The following is a 13,131-nucleotide window of genomic DNA, read 5'->3' as shown; positions in this document are numbered from 1 at the left end:
TCTGGAAGTGGGAAAAAATTTGGCCCAAGGAAAGTTCCTTCAGGTCACCAGAATAAAAGAACAAGGCTCTTAACATAAATTTAGAATTCATCATCTGAAAGCTCATTTGTTCATTCACTCCTTTCAACTAATTTTTATTTTAAGCACCTATTATATGCCAGGCCCTGTTAGTCCTGACACATGATAAATTCTTAACAAAAGCTTCTTGGTACATAAATGAATAGATGAACTATCACCATGATGCTTTCCTAAATGAAAAGCTACCTTGTTTTCTCACCCTAGTAAGGTGGTAGGACATTTGTCAGGATCAACAAATGATAAATAAATGAACAATAGCATTATCTTTGTCCTTTAAAAGGGTAAAATTATGAAAATGAGTGACTTTTATAGAAGTTATGGTAAAGAGAAATACTCAAATACAAGAGCTTTGTATCAGAAATATATAAGGCAAGAGAAAGAAGAACTTGCAAAAAATACAGCAAAAGAACTTCTTGATAGTGGAGGGAATTAGAGACAGTGTGGTACATCAGAATCACCTAAAGAGGCTAAAAATGCAAATCTGCTGGCTCTAGTCTAAGCTAACTCAATGGGAAGGTCTGGAAGTATGGTTCAGGAATTTATCTTATTAAGCTCCCACAGGTGATTCTTCTGCACAAGCAAATGTCATGAAAAATAAGAGTTTCAAAGAAAAGTTAGGCACACACAAAAAAATTATATAAAAATTTAAGCACTAAAAAATCTAAAAACGTAGCTTATTTCTATATTGTCAACCTTGGAATTGGCCCAAATGTGAGAAAATCCTGCTGGTTTTTCTATTGTTAGCATAAAAATATATTGATGTATGCATACACCAGGTACGGTGGAGCAGAAAGCTTGGAGCCTGGAGCCTGGTGACCTTGTTGAGCAGCTGAAACAACGACACCATCACCTACCTCTAGACTTCTTATGTAAGATAATAATATCCTTTTCACTAAAGCCACTATTAGTCTGGTTTTTGGTTACATGCCACCAAAAGTATGTCTAACTGATGCAGTACATTGAAGATTTTAATTTGCTGGGAGGAGGCTGAGACTAAATTACTCAAATTAAGAAGTGATTAGTGGTCAAACTTTTGTTTTAACAAGATCTCAAATAGAGTCTCACAGGAACAAATAATTCTGTTCTAAGATAAAATGTATTTGATCAAACAGTAAATGTATGTATATATATATATATATACACCCTCGTTTGAAGTACATTTACTTGATGATAAGGGGTAAAGAGTGAATGCTTATGAATAATGACATTTATAGAGCATTTACTACACACCAAGCACTATGTTAGGGGTTTTACATAAATATTTCATTGAAATCTCACAATGTTATGATACAGCAAAACTTACATTATTAATAGGGAAATTAATGGGATCAAGTTATGGAGGTGAGAGACATCTTTATATCTAAATATATCAAGGCAAATGAATGTGGTAAACTTAATTCCCAGGTACTTTTCCTGGCCTTTTCACTGCCCATCTTCTTTTGCATTAATCTAAATCCTACACCTCTTCTGTGATACAAGTCAAGTCCAAATTCTCTTTATGAAACCTTCCTCAAATACATTTTGGTATGAGCTGTCCCATTTTTGATCCTCTGCAGTTTAGATTTAGGACCATACTAATTTGACCTAGACTATATAACACTTGGGGCTGTAAAATTACCTTATGCCTAGAAGAGTACAGGGTGTTTAAGCAGGTACTAAATAATTCCTGTCAAATAATGAGGTTTAATTATTTTGTATTTTTGACCTATAAAAACTTTCCATTATGTGACTTAAAAATTCTTTTAATTTTTAGGTTTACTTTTATCATAATTTAATTCAACAAATATAACTAATTTGTAAATAATAGATTAACAGTTCTCTTTTTCAAAAGGTAGGTAATGTTTCTCTCTCCCCCCCCCCCCCCCCACAAGATGGCTCCCTCCAGTTAGCTAATTGTTTTTGCTTGTTGTCTGTTTTTTCTTTAGGAGGCATCAAAATCAAATCCAGGACCTCCCATGTGGGGGGCCGAGACTCAACTCCTTGAGCCACATCTACTCCCCAGTAATGTTTCTCTTAACATCTCCTTCCAATGATTCAGGTCAATGGAAATTTGAGAACTTATTCAAGTACTTTTTATGAAGCATTGAATATCCTTCCTCCCCTACTTACTTAAACCTGCCAATCCTCTTTAGCAGGGCATTTTCAGGGGTTGGAGTTGTCCTGGGTGGTGCTGCAGGAAGTTACTGGACATTGTATGTCCTCCCATGGCCCACTGGGTGGACTGTGGGAGAGTGTGGGCTATGGTGTGGACCATTGACCATGAGGTGCAGCGGTGCTCAGAGATGTATTCACCAAGTGCAATGAATGTCTCATGATGATGGAGGAAGTTGTTATGGGGGGAGGAGCGGGGTGAGGGGAGTGGGGGGGTATATGGGGACCTCATATTTTTTTAATGGAACATTAAAAAAACAAAGATAAAAAAATATATATGTATACACACATATAAATGTATATTCTAGAAAAGGGTAAAAAGCTTAAAAACATGATGTAATTTTTTTTTTAAGAGGTACTGGGGATTGAACCTAGGACCTGATACATGGAAGCAGGCACTCAACCACTGAGCTACATTTGTTCCCAGTTGTCACTTGATATTTGTCTTATTCCAAATGCATGTGACAGAACTCTTGAAGGAATGAAGATCCTATTGTTACCCTTTGTGGTTAATTACATTGAAGATTTTAGAAAGCTATCTCTATGACTTATACACGATTAGTGCACCTTGAATTGCTCAACTTAGCAGCAAAAATGTCAGTAGTTTAGATTTACTCCATTAAAAGGAAAATATTTTTAAAAATTTGAATGTGGCCTCTCTTCAAATAAAGTTAACATCCCAAATAGTAACTTGACTTAGGCTTTCAATACCTTCAAAAATATTGCATTGTAACTAAAAAGATAAAAAGCATATTGTAAAAACTTTGCAAGATTAATATTTCAATTTATTGTAAATTGTATTATATTGCTTCTTACTGGTCTATATCCAGATCAAATTAAATCCATGGGATAAGTGAGGTATCAGATTAAGAGGGGGTATCTTTGAGTTCAGTTAGTTTAATTCTAATATTTTCTTGATTTTCCCATTGAGAAATAGACCTTTAAGGTTTCATTGCTAAGTCCATGGGAGAAAAAGATATCTTCACATTTCTCAATATAATGTGCACAACTATTCCTACATTGCTTTCAGCCTTTATATGGTACTTGAAGAATGAAAATATAAAAACTAAACTACACAGTACAATTATCTTGATTATGGCAGTAAAAGTATATCATTGTATGTGACTCACATTTCATTAAAATGAACGTTAACTATATTCTGGGCTATTTTATTGAAATCATGCTCTAAAATGAAGATGCTGAAATTTTTTTTCATGACCCATTTTAAGAACATGTATTTTATTATTTAAAATCCACGAAGAGAACATATTCTAGTTTAATCTATTATCCATTTCGCTAGTATACTATAGCAATGATTCATGTATAACTTTAATAATATCAAATTCATCACTAAAAGAGAATGCACAATTCAATTTTCTCTTGTAACTTCCTTGGAAGAAAAGTTGAAAAAAAGCCAATAATTCTTAAATGTTTCTGAACCGTTTAAAAAAAATTTTTTTAGGGGGAAAGAATACAGAAATTTACCTAAGAGAAATGTTGCTGTTCTTCTGCTAAGAAAGTTTTAGATAATTACAGGAAGAGCTACCATACCACATCAGCAAATTCCCTAACAATGATTAAAGCTAGGAAAAGCACTTATCACTCCAGTCAGTGCTAATTTTGCACGTCAAGGACCCAGCTCAAAAGGCGGGTAACGTCTAACCTGATGAGATACGGAAACTGATTTAAACAATTCTTTTCAACAGGATTAACTTGGACATTTTCACTGTTTTAACTTCTTTCATCTGTTTTGTTTTTAATCCTTTAAAAATATTTTAAAATCAATGCTACAAGAGAATGAACATACACAAAATATTTCGCATCTCCTGGGTGCTTTTGAGAAGACACTACAAACATTGATTTTGCCAGTGGTGGAGTTTAGAGAAAGGAAGGACTCTGCAGATTTCATCCTTTGATTTTAGTATTGAAAGTAGCACTGACAAGGTCTCAGTAACTGAAGGTTAGTACAAATAGAAGCGAATAGACGAAGATGCACGGTAAGATACACTTCTTTACGTATGTGTTGTGTGTGTAGAAAGAAAAATATATAGATATATTTTAAAAGTAGATGCCACGGAGAGTGTTTATTTTCTACTTTATTAACTCCCGAATTCTCCTGAAAGTTGGGGCAAAATGGGGTTACCTTTTAGCATCTAAATCCTGCACACTACCCGTGCTTTTCCATTTTCTTTTCCTCTCACGAAAGAAGAATGCTGGGTCGAGATGCTGTCAGCGAACTAAAAAAGCCAACAACTTGGCACAGGTAGAAAGCAACCCCCAAACGAAAACAGATCTGAGGCGCGGATGCTGCGGGGCCTGTCTGCACCCGCCGCCCGCCTGCGTTAACCCTCGGGGCGCTGCAGCGGCCGCAGGGCGGGAGCCCGGCGTGCGTGCGTGCCGGGTGCCCGTGGGTCCGGCTGGCGGAAACAGCTGCGGGACGCCAGGCGCCCGCAGGGAAAGGTGGACTGTCCTCGAGAAGGGAGCGAACCGAGATACTTTCGTCGTCTGGCGCGTGCGTCACGGCCCAGGACAGGTACCAAGTCCGGTAGGGGGTGGGGACGGAGACCCGGCAAAGAGCCGCTCAAACGCTCGCTGAGGCGGGGTCCACCTTAACGTGTCCTCGCCAGCAGCGTTTGCCCTCATCCCCTCGCCTAACTCCAGGGCCCTGGAGGGGCACAGGCCCGGGGGTATCTTGGGAGGGGCTGCAGGTGAAAGGCGCCCGCGCTCCTTCGGCGATAGTCATCATTCTCCTGCCTCCACACGTCGGGGAAACAAGCCGACCCCGCGTCGGAACAGCAGCTGTGACTGACTGAGTCACCGCCCCGCGCGTTCGAGCCACCCCCTCCTCCCCCGCCACTCCCCCCGCCCCGACACGTCATGGAAACACAGACGTCAGAGTCTCTCAGCCAATCAGAGGCATCGGCAGGAGCGAAAGGGCGAGCGAGAGGGGGCGGGGGCAGCGGCGGGTCGGGGCGCTCCGGGAAGGAAGAGAGGGAGGGGTGCGCAGAAGCAGGAATACCCCCGCTTCTGATTCCGACCACCCTTTCGCGACCGCGCGGCTAGCTCTAATCACCAGGCGCGCGCTCGCCCGTCAGGGGCGCGCTCACCCGTCCTCCCCTCAAACGCTCCCTCCCGTGCAGCTCCGCTGCGCTTCTAGTCCCGGTTCCAGCCGCGCTTCCTCCGCGCGCGCGCGCGCGCTCAGCCGCCCGCCCCCAGGCTCCCCGCGGGTCGCGTCACGTGACCGCGCCCAGCCAAGGCGGCAGCAGCGACGGCGCGAGCTTTGGCGGCGGAGGTGGCGGCGGCAGTGGCAGCGGACGCAGCTGCGCCGCCGGCGTGGAGCGGGAGGCGAGTGGGTGTGGAGAGAAGGGAGCGCCGGACCGGAACGGGTGAGAGTTTTCCTCCGCCTGCCAACCCAGAGAATCTTGCGGGCCCCCCGTGCAGCTGGGGCCCCTCCCCGGAGGTGCGTGCAGCCCCCTCGTGCTCAGCCGCCGGCCCCGGGTGGCGGAGGGCCCCGCCCCGAGCGGGCCGGGCTGCGGCGCTCAGAGAGGGGGCTGCACCCCGCCCGTCCCTGCCGCTGCGGGCGGCGGCGTGAGGTCGACCGAGCTCCCTGTGCCGAGCGCGGCGCGCCCTGTGTGCAGCTCTGCGGAGCTGAGGAGGCGGGTCCTGCGGGGACGCGGGCGGCCACTCCGAGGCTGTCGGGCTCTGGGCGGGGGCCGGGCCGGGCGCCGCCTCCTCCTCCGCCGCCTCCTCGCAGTGCAGCGTGAGTAGGGAGCCCCGGCTGGTGGACGCCGAGCCTCTCGGCTACACGGCCGCCTCTTCCCCGAGGAGCAGCCGCGCCTCCGCGTGGTGTCCCGAGCTCTACGAGCCGGCTGCGAATGCGCCGAGAGCCGAGCCCCCGTTCTCGGCTCCTCGTGTCCGTCACCGGACCCCGACCCTTCTTTAGCTTCCTCTTCCTTTCCCCCTCGGAAAATGGTTCCTGCTACCGGGCGAGGTGAGTGGCGGCCGCCGCCTGCCCTCGGCAGGGGACGGCGGGACAGGTCACCTGTGGGAGAGGCCAGGCGGGACGCGGGGGTCGGAGCATCGCGGCCGGGACCTGACAGCTGGGGTGCTCGGCCGCCTTCGGCGGATTCGAGAGAAGTTGACGGGGGAGTTCGGGGAGCCGTTCGCAGGTTGTCTCCTGCTGTGCTCGCCCCGGGAGACCGTAAAGGTGAGCGGGTTTGTGGTCGTGCGCCCCAGCGCCTGGTCTGGGCCGAGTCCCCACCCTGCGCCCGAGGGACTGGGCACTGTGGGGCTTCGTGTCTACACCCTCGAGCGCTCCGTCTTCTCGCCGCCGCCTCGGCGGCGCGGTAGCCCATCCTGCCGCTGGCCGCCCCCGACCCGGCCCGTGGTGACCTTGAGGGCAGTGGTGCCGGGCGCTCGCGCTCCCTGCGCCCGAGTAGGGTCACCCCTCTAATCCTCGGCTTCGACCCCCCTGGCGCGCCGCGGGCGGGGAGCTGGAGGCCCCTGGCCGGCCCCCGGCCTTGGCTGATTAATTGATGCGTGTCAGACAGGACGGTGATTCCCCGGGAGTTGGAGAGCCTCTTCACCTCGCCTTTCTCCCAGCTACTCCTGTTAAGTCCCCCAGGATGTTCGCGGTTGCTTCCGTTTCGTTGTTTATGGAATTAAGAAACAAGAACCAAAAAACCCCACACAAAACCTGCACCCACCCCACCCCCGCCCTTTTTGGAAAGGGACAGTAAGGAAGAAGACCGCAGTCCAGTTTGCCGGGAAGTAGTGGTGGTGCTCCCTTTATTTCATCCTGCAGGAGAATCCTGGTCTAAGCTAGTTAGCGACCCCTGGTTCTCCGCCTCCGTCTCTAGCCAGATCCGTCTCTGTGCGAATTCATTCAGTTTTCTGCGGGACTTCAGCGCGGGGAGCGCTTGCACCCTGTGCAGTGTAGCGGTTCTTGGCGCCTAGCGGAGGGCAGAAGGTGGTAAAGGTGGACTGGGGGAGGGGAACCTAAATCCGTGGAGGGCTGGACTCCTTAGGCGTAGTTTCACCTTTCTTTGGTCGCTTGCAGACAGCCACCTTTGGCGGCCGTGCATGGTACTCTTCGTGGTGTGTTAATCTGATGATTCGCGTTGGTATGGATTGCTGTCCACGATAAATTTGTTGTATGGGTTTTTTAAATATGTATGTAGGTATACGTATATATCTAGACTTGTCTGCTTTTCAACATGGAAGCCTTTGTTGTGTTTAACCTCCCCCACCTGGGGACAGTCTGATTTTAAGAAGGCTCTTTTTCAGCGTGGGTGTATTTTATAACAAAAACTGCTTGTAAAGGCCTGGTTTGTATGAGGCTCTCATGGGTCAGAGGGTGTGTAACCCGTTGGAGGGTGGCCCATGTGAGTGAACAGAGGACCTTCACCATTTGCAGTGTTGTCAGCCTTCCCCAGACTCCCTGTCCTTGTGTGTGGCAGGGGTGGATTGGAAGAATTAAGAGGGATTGGAGAATCTGCTTTTTGTACTTAAGTGTTCATTTGGGCTCTCCTCCCTCTTTTATTTATTTATTTATTTTCCTCTTGGTGAGATTGAATTTGAAGTAAATAGGAACATTTTTTATAGGGAACGTTTGAAAGCTGGTATATGAAATGGGCCTATTTAGCCATGATTTCAGAAGGATGTTTTAGTTAAACCTTGCCTTTTATGAGACGGTAAATTGCTGTAATTAAGGGTGGATCTTTGTCCTGATTTTGGCTTGGGTGTAACTGCAAAGATCTTTGAAAAGTAACTGTTATTTCCTACCATATAGTCTGCTAAAGTGAGTCACATTCGGGTGAATTGAGGACAGAGCACCACCTTTAATTTAAAATTTCCCTATTTTCTTTTATTAAAATGGTGAAAATTCAGAGTATGCCTTCTTCATTTTTATCTCAGTTTCATTGCTGGCATCCCCATTTAGAAGGATTAGGGGACATTGTGTTCATTTTTCTGTATTCCATCATTCCTCACCCTCCTTTTGGGCAGAGGAATTTCTGCAGTTATATGAGAAATTATGCTTTTTTGTTTGAAGATTGGGATTTAATGGAAGATTTTGAGATGAGGTGAGAAACTTTGTTTTGATTCATGTTTATTATAAAATAATAGGGGTGATGATCTTCTTTGTCTGCCAAAGGAAAGTAATAGCTGCATTGTAAATAGATGTTTAAATGTAGTTATTGCCACCAACTTAGGGTACCTACCAGCATGATAGTGGTTTCACAATTTTTTTAAGCTACTGTGCTATTAACAGATTCTAAAACAGGCAAAATTGGTAAGATTATTAACTTTGCTTGAATGAGGTGTAGTTTGCCATCTTCCAACAATTTGCCTTTTATGGTTTTACTCAGGTTTAATGATTACTTGTTTCTAAATAATGCAAATGGGGGTTTCCAGCAGAAGTACTTACTTTCAAAGTGATTGAAGACCATGTTGGAAGATGTAGTTTCTATATACAGCTCTTCTCATATGGATCCCCTATAAAAATAAATGGGGTTTTTAAGGCTTAGAAAACAAATGCTAAAATAACAGCTGAATTGTTGAGATGTCCTTCCCTGCCCACTAGCTTCCTCTTCTCACACCACAATCAAATATTTAAGGTACACTGTCTATTTAGGCACAGGATACTTTTTGGTTATTTGTGACTACGTTTATAACACAAAAAAAGTTTAGCTCTCAAGTAATGAATACATTAACATGTGGATTTTATCAAATATAGTTTTAATTGCAAACCACAAAATATTATTGCCTTTCTCTCCATATTTGTTTTAATTCAACGCTTGGAATTCCTTTACACACTACTCTAAATCATTAGCTGTTGTGCTGTAGATAAGTCTTTAACGTTAAAATTGAACAAAAAAAAATCTATTTGCAATGAAAGGTGGTTTATGCCCTTACTGTTACTGATATTTTTCAAGCTGTGGAATATGGCCCCAGGTTAAAGGACTGTCTTTGACCAGTTAGATTTGTGTATGCAGCTAAGTTATATATTTTTACACATAATGTGATAGAATACTTAATTTGGGAGTTAAATTTACTAATCCTTTGATTGATGGACATTTTAACTTTATCTTGGATAGAAACAGTCTCTTGTGAAGGAAGTAAATTCTATATATAGGTCAACAGATGTTAAAACCAATGGTCAGTTATAACTCTTGTTGTTTTTTGCAATATTAAGTGAAAAAGAGTGTTTGCCTTTTTATTCTTAGTTCTTTTCTCATACATATATACAGCCAAAAACTGGTTGTTTCACTTAGTTCTGCAATTTTGGAATAAGTGAGCAAAAGCCAAGAAAGGGAATAAAAATGAGGAGGCCGACGCTTAAGAATTAATATTTTACAGCACAGGTAAAAGTATTTACCCGACCAGTTGGAAGGAAGAGTTATTTTCTAGTAGGTATCATGATATATGGAAGAGTAGTGATAGTAGCTTATTTTAGAATATATAGAATGGGGTAACATTGTGTGGAAAGTGATATACAATAGTTGAGATAATTTTCAAAAAGGTACAAACAATAACTTATTTTTTTCTCATTTACTAATGATATACATACATACACATTTTTGTCTTAAAATTTTTTATCGTGGAAATTGTCAAACATGGAAGTAGAATGATAGATTGATGAATTTTGAGAATTAATGCACCTAGTTTCATTTATTTTTTGCACAAGAAATCTATAAATGTGGACATAGGAAGGGTAACCTAATTTAATTCTTGTTTCATATTTATGATTTACAGAATATACACAATATTGTCCATTATCCAGTTGAACCTAAAAGCTCAATTTTTATCTTCATTGTTTTTATGGCACATACTTTTAAAATATTTCTGGTGATAGTCCATCTTAGTAATAATGCTTTTGGTTTATGAAGTGAGCTACAGTTTTCCAGAATGTATTTACATACTATCTCATTTGATTCTCAGAATAATTAACCCTGTGAGAAGAGTAGAGTAGAGACACTTGTACCTTTTTTTCCCCCAGGTAGGCAAAATAATTTGCCTAGGCCTTTAGCTCGCATACTAGAATGTATATTAGCCAGAACTGGAAACTCGGTATCTTTTAACTTTTGCTCCATTGCTCTTTTCATTATAAATGTTTATGTAAGTTTTATGACAGTTATGTAAGTTCATGAAAAATCATTTTCTGACCAGAGTAAATTTAATAGTAGGATATAAACAGATTTGTTTGGGTTTAGCTTTATAAATTGAATCATTACTTATATTTGGTATGATTAAATGTTCACATACTTATTTACTTTATAGCTGAGTAAATGAATTTAAGCTTATTTGAAATACTAAATTTTTTAATATTGTGGATTGGGTTTTTAAGGTTAGGATTTTTGTTTTCAAAGACCTAGTGGCTTTGAAATGACTATGGGTGCCTTAATTCTTGAGTTAACGAAGTATGCTATGATAAAATTTTTTTCTTTTAATTTCTGCTTTAATTTTTTAAAACACAGATATTTTCTTACCACAGCACGTTTATTACCAAAATCTTTTTTGAAATTTTAACTTGTTATGTAATGAAACTTAGATTAGAAAAGTCCTAAGTGAGGAGATTTTAGTTTCTGAAATCCAAAACCGTGTTAGAAATCTCACGAGGAAGGTAGTGGTTCTCCAGCATTAGTGTGTATGAGAGTCACTTGGGTGAGTTTTTGAAAGTGCAGATTCCTTGGCAATGCCCCTGCAGTTCTGATTCAGCAGATTTGGGGTGGGGCTCCAGTAATGTGCATTTTGAGAAACACTGGTATTGAATTTATAATATGTTAAATTATATAGTAGATTTGTCTTTATAAATCAGAAGGACATCATTGATTTATTTCATTCTGAACGTAATGATTGTTTTGTTGATCTTGGTGGGTTTTGTGACTTGTAAAACTGATAAATTTAAAATATTTCTATCCCTGTGCACTGTCTTCTTTCAGAAGAACCATTTGTAGTTATTTTTAAGTTACTAAGTACTGTACGTTCCTAGACAGAATATTCTCCACTTTTGTTTTCATCTCAGTATCTGCCATTTCCAAATGATTTGATGGGGCTGTTTTAGTATATTACTGTATATTTATGGTTTAGCCTTTTTTTGTTGTTATAAGAGATTTTGGATGTTCTTTTAACCTTAAAGGACATAAATTGGTGATAAGCAGTTGTCTTTATTACTGTTAACAGGCAGCTCCTCCTTCAAAAGCCAATTAGTGCTGAGTGATCCTTTACAAGAGCACTAATGATATCAGACTCATTGATAATTTACTATTCTGTGCATTAAAATAGAAGTTACTAGTATTTCATTTAAATGTTATTTAACAGTTTGTGTAGTTTAGCAGACTCTGTAAGATTCTTTGGATGTCAACTGATAAGACTCTTGAACAATTTTATCTAATACTGTATCACATGGATTATCCTCATGATTTTTCTATTTAAGGCAGGTTTTTAAATGTACTTGTTTTTGATTATTTATAACAATATGTTAAATAGTCTGGACCTGTGGTTAAAATAAATTTTATAACAAAATTCATTTCAAAGCAGGTCCATTTCAAGACTGTAATAAAGATGTTTTTGTTTTATTTGTTCCAAAAACCAATAGAACTGTTAGCTGTGCCTTAGGGTATGTTTCGGAATCATAGTTAACAATTTACTGATGATTGCAGAAATCTTAAATTAATAGATTTTGGCAGTGAGATCCTGATAAACTTTGGGTAAACTTCTCCCCATTTTCATATAAAGCTATTTTCTGTTAGATTTCCCAGCACAGTTCAATTATTCTAAGTAGTATGTGGTATATTAAGTTACCTCTTCAGTAAGAATATTATTTGGAATTTCTGTGTACGAAAACTTCCAACAGTATTATTCTCAAAATCTGGAATACTTTCTTTGTATTAATATTACAGTCACCTGGGCTTATGGTGGAAAGAATAAGGATAGTTTTGAATGGACCAAAGTTTGCTTATACTGTGAAATCTGAGATTACATTGCCTAATTGTAATCTCGTATGACTGTTGTGAAGACCTGGTAAAGTTAGGAGTAAAATATGTGCCTTCTGAAAAATAGACCTTAAAGAGAATTTGTTTAATTTAAAAGGTACTTTTTAAATAACTTGATAATTAGTAATATGGATCTTTGTTAATTACATTAACCCAGTGAGTTAGTTTGCTCCCAGGAGGAAGGTTTAAAACAGTCTTTTACACTCAAAATTCTCAGATCTCCGCTTTAATCTGTCTTTCATATTTGTGCCAGAATTTTTTTAAGCCTTCCTGCTGTTATTTCTTCTTTAAAACATTCAGTAGATCATCACATTTTTTTTTTCATGAAAATGTGACTTGACCCTGAAAGCCTTTTATAAGATAGCTCAATGTTTTCTAAAGGGTTTTATAACACTGGCTCTGAGAAATGTGTAATAGGGATTTTACAGGAAAAGGGGGCAAAACCAAAATCTAGGATGATGCTAGTTTATGCAGTTTTCCCATTGGGACGTCTCTGATCCTTTTATATGTTAATGTGGAATGAATCTATCCAAATGCATGTAGTGTTTTGTTCCCTTATTTCACAGAATCTTTTTGTGGATTATGTCACCTGTAACTTTTCTGTTCTGCCTAACCAAAAATCACTACTTTGCACACTTCCAAAGGGTGCTATTTGCATATAACACAGTATGAATCGTGCTTCATGGAATTGAGCAGTGCTCCAGTTCTGTTGTATTGTGATTGCCCACTATATGACAATCATATTGTTTGACAGTCTCCAACATATACTCTTTCATCCCCCTTTTTGTGACTTTGTGTATGGTTTTCCTCTCACCTGATAGGCCCCTCAATCTTTTTGTCTATATAAACGCGCCCATCCTTCAGAACTCAGCATTAGTCTCCTTTTTCCAGTCATGCTTCATTAATT

General features: G+C 41.2%; 1 protein-coding gene across 9 annotated transcripts in view; it reads left to right on the top strand.

Annotated features, from left to right (window-relative positions):
- The first annotated feature begins 5,171 nt into the window (after positions 1 to 5,171).
- ATP2B1 (ATPase plasma membrane Ca2+ transporting 1) overlaps positions 5,172 to 13,131 on the top strand; it is a 139,858-nt gene continuing 131,898 nt past the window's right edge. For 3 of the 9 annotated variants that reach the window (XM_058308530.2, XM_058308528.1, XM_058308533.2), the window contains exon 1: positions 5,172 to 5,689. The gene's annotated coding sequence lies outside the window, so the exon portion shown is untranslated. Of the gene's footprint in view, positions 5,690 to 5,770; positions 6,221 to 13,131 lie in introns of those variants that run through there. The other 6 variants (XM_012525663.4, XM_058308531.2, XM_023589209.3 and 3 more) reach the window with 4 other exon arrangements.

This window comes from Dasypus novemcinctus, chromosome 12 (genome assembly GCF_030445035.2).
Source record: "Dasypus novemcinctus isolate mDasNov1 chromosome 12, mDasNov1.1.hap2, whole genome shotgun sequence".
NCBI classification, from domain to species: Eukaryota; Metazoa; Chordata; class Mammalia; order Cingulata; family Dasypodidae; genus Dasypus; species Dasypus novemcinctus.
The sequence above is the reverse complement of the archived record's forward strand: the minus strand, read 5'-3'. Positions and strand labels throughout refer to the sequence as shown.